Below are 11,172 nucleotides of genomic sequence, written 5' to 3'. Positions count from 1 at the left end.
GCATTCCATGTGGAGCTGGTTGAGAGAATGCCAAGAGTGTGCAAAGCTATCATCAAGGCAAAGGATGGCTATTTGAAGAATCTGAAATATAAAATATATTTTTTGGTTACTACATGATTCCATATGTGTTATTTCATAGATTTGATATCTTCACTATTATTCTACAATGTAGAAAATAGTAAAAATAAAGAAAAACCCTTGAATGAGTCGGTGTGTCCAAACTTTTGACTGGTACTATATATCAAGCAGTCTCTCAATGAGCTCTAGTCTATACCCCGGTGACAGGCATTTTTTATCCACTACAGTGAAGATGTACCTCATCTTACTGCCACTTTGTCCCCAAATCAGACAGACCTTCCAATCTGAGGCTTGACTGACTGACTTGTATTTTGACACAAAATTGCAGTAAATAAGGAATGCCTGTTTGAACCTAGAGAGCTCCCTGAGGCCACCAAATTACCCACATTCCTCTGTTGTCGCTATAGGGCTTTGAGGTGTGTAACAGCAATCCCAAGCCCAAATTGGAGCAGCCACTGTTGTATCGTGGGGAGACAATAGCCTTCCCTGGAGTTAATTGTTGTGAATAAAAAGGCAATGGGGGAATAGGGAAGGAGTGGAATGGAATGGAGCGGTTGTAAGGAAAGGGGTGGAGGGTGTTTCTGTACTTCTATTACACCTCACCTTTCATTTGTCTGTGTGTGTGTGTGTGTGTGTGTGAGCATCATAGCCATAAAAGCCATTTCAAATGCTCTCAGTGGTTAGCTGCATTTCATATATAACAAATAAAGCTTTAATACTGAAACAGGTATGATTAAACTTTTCGTTAAGAGAGTACAATAAATAACTTCTGAAACAAATATGGTGTGAAAGCCAACAAGACCCAACAACTGAAAACATCTAACAAATTGTGTATCTCATCAATTATGGAGGTGCCTGTTCGAGACACCATTATGTTAGCTTCCGAACATCTTTATTAATATCTACCGGATATCTTATACAGAGCATTGCGGGTACTGTAGTACATAATGCTACACTATCTTAACACAAAGGAACAAGAAAAAAGGCAAGGTGATGGAGTGTGAAGAGAGAAGGGGAAAGAGTTACAGCTAAATCCCCTCAAGAGGGTTACACAAAGGTATCCACCGGCAACCTCACTGGACACATACCACCTATAAAGCCTCCATTACACTGGACACTTGCAGCTGTTTCATCGTTCTTTTGACAGGCCGTAATACTTTGACTTTCTTTGATGAATTCATACAATGGGAGTTAACCACCATAACTACCATTCCCCACTTGAGACCAAATCAGTGCTAACACATTCTGCAGTCAATTACAGAATACAATGGAGATGAGTCGATTCATCTTAAGAGAGCGGGCCACTCGCGGTCAACACTGCTGGATGGGACAAGCGGGATAGTATTGTATTGAAAGACTCTTAGGGTGCTGGATTGTAAATTACATTTTAGAGAGAGCAGAGAATATTACTGTACTATTCTCAGCTCTGGGATAAAAAGGTAGAGATGGAGAGGTGGAGGGAGGAAGAAGGAGGAGAGAGAGGGAGGGAGAAGGTAGAGGAAAGGAAGAGTGGGGAGGAGGAGAGAAGAGGAAGACTGAGGGAAAGGAAGAGGGAAAGAGAAGGAAGGGGGGAGAGAAGGGGGAAGAGGAGAGAGCGTGAATGTACCTGTCCCTGTCTGTTTTAGTCTGTTTGGTGCCTAATGAACATGATCCAGCAGTCTTCGCTGAGTTTAGGGAACAGACACAGAAGGCTGTAAGGTCTAACACTAGAGAGACGAGGATAAGCCTTAGTGCTCCAACAAGATCAAATGCTAATCAAACAAAAGACAAGATATTGAATAAAATTGGTATTTAAGAAACCACAATATCTAGCACAATTAGTATTAGAGGCCACATTGAAAAAAAAAGCTGCACAGTCATACAGAAAAATGGCAAAGGGGAAGGAGAGGGGGGATGGACAAAACAGACTGGTCGGAAATGAGAATATGTTGTGTAGAGAACCTGAATTCAGGGTAATGTTAAATAGGACACACTGTAGCAAGTTTTGCAAAAGAGAAAGAAAATCAAGTTCAGGTAGTACCTCCCTGCTTCACAACATTTCCTCCTTACTGAACATGACCCAGATGTCACATTACTGTAAACATTACAGTTTGGTACCACTACATTTAACATAATTTGATTAATTACTGTAATTATAGGTGATTAATACATCAGATTAAATGACAATGAAATATAATTAATCGAATTACACAAGACACTGGTATGACCAACAGATAAAGCAATACGCAGGATTTCATTGAAGACATATCACAGTGGAAGATAGTTTTTCTCCACCGTCAGAGTGAAAAAGACAAGGTCAGATGTACAGTATTGTCCATCAAACATAGAACTATCATTAACAAATCATCTTGGGACAGCCAAACACCTTCACCAAAAACCCCAATCTGAGCTCTGGCAGTGTGGCCAAGGCTGTCTGTGTCCATTGTAAGATGGCCACAGTAAACAGGAAATTATAAACAGACAGACTGGTGAAAGAGAGAAAGAGGGACGAGAGAGAGAGAGGAATGAGAGACAGAGAGGGGGGTGAGAGAGATAGAGAGGGATAAGGGTGAGAGAAAGGAAGGCCAATCAATCTGTCATCTCTCATTCCTGTCTCATGTCACGGTCAAGACAAATGTGCCTTTATCTCACACACACACACGGTGTTTGTGTATGCATGTGCATGTGTCAGGGGCTTGGGGGGGTCATTCTAGCATGTGCCTGGACAAAGGGTTTTAACAAACACACAAGCACGTGTATACACAAGGATATTGTAGATCTATGGCAAATTGAGTGATCAATGTGGGAGTCCGTGGACAGGAACGACCTTGGCGGCCATCATGTCTTCCTGGCAGCAGTTTCAACTCCTTTCCATTGAAACATGTTCCATTGAAATAGAAATGCATATGCTATTGTGGCCTTATGTCCCCAAGGAGAATTAAGAGGACTAAATAAGAAAGTAATGCAATGTATATATGCAAAAATATCTGCACCCATAGAATTTGTTCGGGACCCTTGTTAACATAGCAGATACCATTGCTGCTAATTTGCTATAAAAAAAAAACGTGGGTGAGTTAAGAGATTGATAAAATCTAAAGAGCAGAAGAGCAAGCCTAATAATAATACAATAATAATGGACCAACATTAAACAGCTTAATAATAATGGACCAACATTAAACAGCTTAACTATGATTGAATGTGGATGGGGTAGAGAAAGTCCACTTTGTCAATAACTAAAATCTGTAACAGAATGCTGTTTACCTGTAAAAATGTTGGTTATACTTTATAATAACTTTCATGAATAAGCCATTACAAATGCTTATGCGTCTATAAAAATGCTTTCTACATTGATGCAATTATTTTTTCTCTGTTAAAAAATAAACAAATGTTGAAATACTCATTTATTAATGGTATGTACACTATTAATAGTTTGTCACTGTTTATTCATGAAAGTGTTACTGAAAAATTGCTTTTTTTATTTTATTTATTTTTTTATCAAGTCTGCCTGGACCTCCCTAGCACTAGTGAATGATAATGAATAAGATCTAAAACAAGGGACTGAGGGCCCAGCTGTGCATTAGGCAAGCATAACTTGCCACTATAGGTCTGAGCCAAGTGTCTCTTTATATGGTCTTTCTAAATCTTCTAGATTTATAACTTATGGAACGAGGGCCAAAAACAAACATTGATTAGCTACATTATCACCTCATTCCTTCTGATTCTAAACTAGATTGAAAAAGGTTCAACAGTGTTGGTGCACGGCTGACACACATACAGTATAAATGCAATCGCGCACACACATGCACGCACGCACACACACACACCTCTCGCAAAACACACGCACATACGCACACCTCTCTCACATGCACACCTCAAACATACACTTTCCCACATGCTCAAGGTCAAAGCAGGGCTTGTTTCGAGGTAATATATTCTCTATTGAACAATGAATTTTTTTCAAGCCCTTGAATTTCCCAAGCATAAAAACCTAGAGCTTTTACCTGATGAAATGCTACTTCTCTACAGTACGTCTGAAGGACATGGTCAAGTAACAGTTTGTCTCCTCTACTTCCTCTCCTCTCATTATAAGAATAGAGGAATGAGTGAAAGAGTGCAAACCACTGAGCATGGCCCTGTGTAGCTCAGTTGGTAGAGCATGGCGCTTTCAACGCCAGGGTTGTGGGTTCGATTCCCACGGGGGGCCAGTATGAAAAAAATAATATATATATATAATGTTTGCACTCACTAACTGTAAGTCGCTCTGGATAAGAGTGTCTGCTAAATGACGTAAATTATTATTGATTGCACAGGAGTATTGAAAATGCTTGCGAAGAAGCTTAATTATAATTTTTTTGGCTCTTTGGTTGATTCCTCAGACACCATTATTTTTGTACATTTTCAAGTTCACAAATGTATTCCTTGGAGGAGAAAACATACAGTATTTGCTCTAAAGTTGGACAATCGACAAGGGCTAGAGGGTCTCAAGTGATTTGTTTTGAGAGTGAACTGTGTAACTTGAAATATTTAGTAAAAGGAGACTCTATATCAAAGTCTAATTGAGCCTGCTAAAATAAAGATAAAAGGAAACAGAGTAAACTACAGTAGTTACAGTATATGCACTAAAGTAGGTTTAACGAAGATGGTTCGTCAACTTAACTCGTGACTAGTAACCTTCCTTGTGAGCTGAGGACCATGTTAGCTCTCAGAGCCCAGTCCCCAGGGCTTTAGCGCAGAGTGCTAACATGGTCTTCGAACACAAAACGACCTGTGCTCGATACCCCGGTTGGTGTACTAAGCACTGAAATCACGTATTGCTTTATCAACAGATACCTTTATCCTAATCAAATTCAATAATCCTAAATTAACAATTTCTTATAAAACCTTCCTTATTGGTATTCATTCTCTTGTAGGCTACAGCTCCATTACCCCTGTACAACATTGGGTCTGATTTCCCGGACCCGGATTAAACCTTGTCCTGGACTAAAATCACACTAAATCTCAATTTAACAATGCTATATATTCCAGGATTAGGCTTGTGGGTCCAGTACAACCAGACTATCCCCATCATGTTATTACTACAAGTTAATTGGAGTCTTATTAACTGCATTGTTTTCCAGCTGGTCTGCAGCAGCGTTGTTGTTGTGGGCTGGTCTCTGTATGTCTGACACCTGTGCCAACAAGCTGCTGCATGGTCCATGTGATTAATGCTCCCAGGACAGAGATAATAAATAAATAAACCAACACAGCCGCTGTTCTAGGAAGCCATCGCTGGATGAGGCCATCTGCTGTGGAAATGACTTCATCTCTGTATGTGTGTGTGTGTGTGTGTGTATGTATGAGTGAGGGAGAGAGAGAGAGGAAAAGTGTGTGTGTGTGTGTGTATGTATGAGTGAGGGAGAGAGAGAGAGGAAAAGTGTGTGTGTGTGTGTGTGTGTGTGCGTGCGTGCGTGCGTGTAAACAAATTCAGAAGCAGAGGTTGTGTTTGCATCAGGGACCCTGATGATACCCATGATACCCAATAACTAGCAGGTAGTATCTAAAATAGCAGATATTATTTTAAAACAGCCATTACATTATTACATTACGTACAGTATGAGTCAGGTAGGACACAGTGAAAATCCATCATGCAATTTTGGACATGGTAATATGTTACCTTTGAACTCCACTGATGGTAAGTGGATAGACCCTAGTAGACCCTAGAAACTATCCTCCTAATTATAGAAATGTGCACCCACCTTGGGGGTAATCGATTCAGCAAGGCCATTACTTTTCTTCCCTTACTTACATATGGTTTAAGCCTTCGATAATTAACAGCCATATTTTTTGTTAGTATTACCATCACAATATGCTTCTGCTCATAAATTAGTTGATTAAAATGTGATGCTTGTTTTGTAATGAATCACCATAACCTTTAGCATAGTTGAGTGAAAATATACACCTACCTGCTTAATAAGTCAACACTGCCACCTGGTGTTTAAATAAAAACATGTTGAAAACGTATTTTTAAAACCTGAAGCACTAGGGCCTAAATGCCATTTCATCTGTATTGTACAGTATATGGAATCTTGTTATTGAATGTACATTAAAAAAACGAACATCTTATCTCACTTGCCTATATCATTGACATCCAACACAGACAAACAAGGCAGATGCATCCACAGTATATTTTACACAGTATATTCTATATTGTAACATGTTGCGTTGGTCAAAAAGGGCACATTTAGTACTATACATTTGTGCATACAGTTGTAGCTATGAAGGCAGCTTTATACCATGCCTAGTGAAAGTCTACACACACCTTGCAGTTTTCACATTTTGCTGCCTTGAAATTAAATCTAAAAAGGAAATACATTTGATTTTTGTCCTACTGATCTACTCCACGTTTTCAAAGTGAAAGAAACATTTTAGAAAAAAACCCAGTTTATACTTGGCGGAAGCACCTATGGTAGCAATTACAGCTGTGAATCATTTTTAATAAGATTCTACCAACTTTGCACAACTTTAGGGCAACATACAGTGCCTTCAGAAAGTATTCACATCTCTTGACTTTTCCACATTTTGTTGTGTTACAGCCTGAATTTGAGATTTTGTGAAACTGATCTACACACAATGCCCATAATGTCAAAGCGGAATTTTTGTCTTGAGATTTAAAAAAAAAAATGCTTAAAAATGAAAAGTTGAAATGTATTGAGTGAGTAAGTATTCAACCCCTTTGTTAAGGTAAGCCTAAATAAATACAGGAGTAAAAATGTGCTTAACAAGTCACATAAATTGCATGGACTCACTCTATGTGCAATAATAGTGGTTAACATAATTGTTGAATGACTACTCCATCTCTGTACCACACACATGCAATTATCTGTAAGGTCCCTCAGTTGAGAAGTGAATTTCAAACACCGATTCAACCACAAAGGCAAGGGAGGTTTTCCAATGCCTCGCAAAGATGGGCACCTATTGGTAGCTGAGTTTTTAAAAAAGCAGACACTGAATATCCCTTTGAGCATGGTGAAGTTATCAATTACGCTTTGGATGGTGTATCAACACACCCAGTCACTAAAAAGCTGCATCATGTTATGGGTATGCTTGTCATCGGCAAGGACTAGGTAGTTTTTATGGATAAAAAAGAAATGGAATAGAGCTAAGCACAGGCAAAATCCAATAGGAAAACCTGGTTCAGTCTGCTTTCCAACCGACACTTAAGTTTTAATTTAAGCGAAAAAGGGAATTTCTTTGCCATGTTGTACTGCAGTATTACTTAAAGCTGGAAACCGTAGCGATGAAACTGCCACGTAGGTTTACAATATTACAACAACAAAGATGTTACTTCAAATCAAGAAAACATCATTGCACATCATTGCACACGTGATAAAACAGCAGAGTATGTACTGCCATTTTTTTTTTTTACCAAGATGCTGGATGCTCCTCTCCTCGATTCATAAACAAAACAAAAACAATAACAAATGCGCCTGGGGCAACCAGTGGTGCTGTTTCACCTAATGCGGATTCAAGCTTTAACAGTCTTGTTGCAAACATAATGGAAGATTTGGACTAGATTTTTTAACACAGGGTTCCTTCTTTTCACTTCATCATACATGCCAGTAATGTGGAGTGAATGTAATGTTGTTGATCCATGCACTGTTCTCTCAGCTCAGCCATTGAATTCTGCGTCCAATTAAAAATTATTTTAAACCCCATAGTGATGTCCCTGAGCAGTTTCCATTCTTTCTCACAGCTCAGTTAGGAATGATGGCCAGACCTTTGCAGTGTCTGGGTCAGTGGCGGTCGGTGCCATTTAGGATTAGGGAGGACTCATTTTTTTTTTTATGAGCATGGCCTTATTTCTATTACAGCATATTGGATGACTGTTATTCATATTATATTCACCCAGCTCAATGTAACATCGATAGGTTTAGGCTACATGATATTCAAATTAGCCTTATACCCATCATGAGGTTGCTAAAACCTAGCCTACAAATGAAAGTTTATAACGTAGATGCATAGGTCGAGAGACAAATTGGAGTAATCAAGGTGGCACAGTGACACATTCAATACCGCCTTGCACACTCTTGACTGCATCTAGCTGATCTGGGGTGTAATCATTACACTGCATTACTTTTTATATAGTCTTCACAATCCATGTACCGCAACACAACAAAAATTATCATGCTAGACATTGGTGGCTTACTACTAGTACTGCATGGCAAAGCAATGGACAAACTGAAAAAAATGGAACGCTTGCGACACACTGCATGGAGTACCACCCGCAACCTACGCCTCGACCAGACCAGCAGCATCACTGCATTTTGGTACGCCAGAAGTATACTGAACAAAAATATAAACGCAACATGTAAAGTGTTAGTCCCATGTTTCATGAGCTGAAATAAAATATCCCAAAAATTTTCTGTAAGCACAAAAAGCTTATTTCTCTCAAATGCTGTACACAAATTTGTTTACATCCCTGTTAGTGAGCATATCAAGAAGCTGATTAAACAGCATGATGATTACGCAGGTGCACCTTCTGCTGGGGACAATAAAAGGCCAGTCTAAAACGTGCCGTTTTGTCACAAAACACAATGCCACAGATGTCTCAAGTTTTGAGGGAGTGTGCAATTGGCATGCTGACTACAGGAATGTCCACAGGAGCTGTTGCCAGAGAACTGAATGTTCATTTCTCTACTATAAGCCACCTGCATCATCGTTTTAGAGAATTTGGCAGTACGTCCAACCAGCCTTACAACCGCAGACCATGTGTAACAACGCCAGCCCAGGACTTCCACATCCGGCTTCTTCACCTGTGAGATCGTCTGAGACCAGCCACCTGGACAGCTGATGAAACTGTGGGTTTGCGCAACCAAAAAATGTCTGCACAAACTGTCAGAAACCGTCTCAGGGAAGCTCATCTGGATGCTTGTCGCCTTCACCAGGGACCTGACTGCAGTTCGGCACCGTAACAGACTTCAGTGGATAAATGCTCACCTTCAATGGCCACAGGCACGCTGGAGAAGTGTGCTTTTCACAGATGAATCCCGGTTTCAACTGTACCGGGCAGATGGCAGACGTGTATGGCGTCATGTGGGCGAGCGGTTTGTTGATGTCAACGTTGTGAACAGAGCACCCCATGGTGGCGGTGGGGTTATGGTATGGGCAGGCATAAACTACTGACAACGAACACAATTGCATTTCATCAAAGGCAATTTGAATGCACAGAGATACCGTGACGAGATCCTGATGCCCATTGTCGTGCCATTCATCTGCCGCCATCACCTCATGTTTCAGCATGATAATACATGGCCCCATGTCGCAAGGATCTGTACACAATTCCTGTAAGCTGAAAGTGTCCCAGTTCTTCCATGGCCTGCATACTCACCAGACATGTCACACTTTGAGCACACCAGATACTGACTGGTTTTCTGATCCATGTCCCTACCTTTAAGGTATCTGTGACCAACAGATGCATATCTATATTCCCAGTCATGTGAAATCCATAGATTAGGGCCAAATTAATTTATTGCAATTGACTGATTTTCTTATATGAACTGTAACTCATTCCCCAAAAAATTATGTTGCGTTTATATTTTTGTTCAGTGTAGCATTCCTCTCTGTTTGATTCAGGTTTTTGAGTAGGCTAAATTAGCTGCATTAGCTAGCTAAGTAAGTGAAAGGTAAACTAAAAATAAATACAATGAAATATAACTCTTTCATTCTCTGCTGCTTCTCCTTCATTTTTTAAGAAATTAATTTGTCTTTCTATTGTCTTTCTCTCTCTCGGAGTCAACTACTCACATTTTATGCACTGCAGTGCTAGCTAGCAGTAGATTATGCTCTCATTATTAGATTAATGCTCTGATCCTTTGATTGGATGGACAACATGTCAGTTCATGCTGCAAGAGCTCTGATAGGTTAGAGGACGTCTTCTGGAAGTTGTGTTTTAACAGTGTGTTTTAATCAGTTATTTGGTGACATGTGAATACATTTAATATAGTTTTATCTAAAAAGGATCATTTTTTAAAAGTTTGACTATTTAAAAAAAATCTAATTCACTTAATAGCATGGTCCTCCCCTTCCTCCTGTGAGCCTCCTCCACTGATCTGGGTGATATGACACACCATCCACAGATCAATTACCATACTTGACAACACTCAAAGGGATATTCAGTGGTTTAGAATTATTTCTTAACCTCCCCTGATCTATGCCTGTCCAAAAATGTATCCCAGACATGCTTTTAAAGCTCATTGGGGGTGGTTCTGAGGTTGAATCATTGTTTGACATTCACTATCCAATAGAGGGACCTTACAGAGACAGGGAAAGTTGTTCTTAAATCATGAAAACCACAACTTTTGCAAACAGATGGACCTCCTTTAACAAATTGTGTGATTTTGTATGAAGTGAATCTTTGTATCAAATTATCTTTTACTTGGAAAATGGGGGAGTATGTCGTGTAAATCAGTAAGAAAAAATCCCATTTTAATCTTTTTTTTGATTGAAGTTTTAGGCCGCAAAATGTGAAAACTGGGCAAGGGTGTGTAGACTTTCACTAGGCACTGTAACTCTTACTCATCCACCACACACTCCAAGAAATTCAAAGTGAGGAGGTACAATACAGTCAGAGGTTTGGTCCTAGAGAAGCAGTCACACCATTAGCAAACACATGCAGTTGCTCCAAAGATTTGGGTCCAGTTTCCCGGACAGAGATTAACCGTTGTCCTGGACAAAAAAATAATTCTCAATTGAAAGCGCTTTTTAGTCCAGAACTAGGCTAATTCTCTGTCCAGGAAACCGGCTCTTAGGTTGTACTGTATTCATAATACTTAAAAAAAAACAAATCTAGCACCTGGTTTGTTTTTGTAAGAACCATTAGTATTAACCAACTTTTCATTTCATCTTTAATTATACGGGTTAGTCTCAATGAGATAAACTCACTTTTGCAAGAGAAACCTGAAAGTTGAAAAGGCGGTTTCCCGGACACAGATTAAGCCTAGTCCTGGACTAAAAAGCTATCTCAATGGAGAATCTGGTGCCAACTTTTAGGTGATGGTTAACTGTTTGAATGACCCTATAGGGTCACAGCCATTCAACACAACAACAGACACAAAGACAATCTCCCACTCTTGACAA

At 39.6% G+C, this 11,172-nt stretch overlaps 1 non-coding gene across 1 annotated transcript; it reads left to right on the top strand.

Moving 5' to 3' along the window:
* Positions 1-4,186: 4,186 nt before the first annotated feature.
* trnae-uuc lies at positions 4,187-4,262 on the top strand. The gene has a single exon. It is a non-coding gene; the product is annotated as a tRNA-Glu (tRNA).
* Positions 4,263-11,172: the final 6,910 nt, after the last annotated feature.

Source organism: Coregonus clupeaformis, unplaced genomic scaffold, assembly GCF_020615455.1.
Source record: "Coregonus clupeaformis isolate EN_2021a unplaced genomic scaffold, ASM2061545v1 scaf1113, whole genome shotgun sequence".
In the NCBI taxonomy this organism is placed as follows: Eukaryota; Metazoa; Chordata; class Actinopteri; order Salmoniformes; family Salmonidae; genus Coregonus; species Coregonus clupeaformis.
The sequence above is the reverse complement of the archived record's forward strand: the minus strand, read 5'-3'. Positions and strand labels throughout refer to the sequence as shown.